Source organism: Arachis ipaensis, chromosome B03 (assembly GCF_000816755.2).
Source record: "Arachis ipaensis cultivar K30076 chromosome B03, Araip1.1, whole genome shotgun sequence".
NCBI classification, from domain to species: domain Eukaryota; kingdom Viridiplantae; phylum Streptophyta; class Magnoliopsida; order Fabales; family Fabaceae; genus Arachis; species Arachis ipaensis.
In genome coordinates this window covers 123,519,923-123,520,852 of record NC_029787.2, presented here as the reverse complement: position 1 = coordinate 123,520,852, position 930 = coordinate 123,519,923, and positions in this window count along the sequence as shown.

Genomic DNA, 930 nt, shown 5'->3' with positions numbered 1-930 from the left:
GCAAATAGAATTAGAATTATGTTTTTTTCAATCTATAAATAAAATAGGATTGAATTTTAATAACAAATTTAATCTATAAATAAAATTATGATTGAGTTCAAATCCTATTTAGCCAATGTTACCCCCTAATGTGGAAGGCTCACCCACCGGCCACGGCTCCACCTAAGGCATTTGTAATCACGATATTGTAGCATAGCCATAACTACTCCATCCGATATTCTTTAAATATATAGCACAATTATATGTTATTCATTTTAGATATCTTTACAAGTATATCGTATCCCTAAGCTAATGACACCACCATTGGCTGGCTCAATTCCAAACTCTCAATCTTCACACTCAACTTTAATTCTGTGTTTCGGTATTTCAAGTAACTTGAGTACTCGACGCAGCATGTCTTAGGTAGCGTTTGGTAGAGAGATAGAGATGAAAAGAATGGGATTGAGAGATTAAGATTAAGAAATATAAATTAAAATAAATTTTAGTATTTTGTTTGGTATAAAGTGGGAGATAGAAATTAAAACAAAAATAAAATTCTAATTTAATTTGTACAAAGGGTAAAATTGAAATTAATTAATTGAAATAAGGATATTTTAGGTATAAAATATTATTAAAGTTCTAGTCTCCATCTCTAAAAATTTTAGTTTTTCTGTGTCCCTACTTTTTAGAGATACTGAAATACTGAAATTTTAGAGATAAAGACAGAAATTTTAATACCAGTCTCTAAACCAATAAACATAATACTGAATCTCAATCTCTTAGTCTCTATCTTAGTACCTCAAAACAAATGTTACGAAATCTTAACCGAACCAAACGCATTATTTCTATAATATGAAATACAATGCACTACCTAATTATGAAAATGATCGAAGGGTATATAGTTTGAAATTAAAGGGAGTCATAATTGTTTTTTTCTTTTAATGTGTTGTA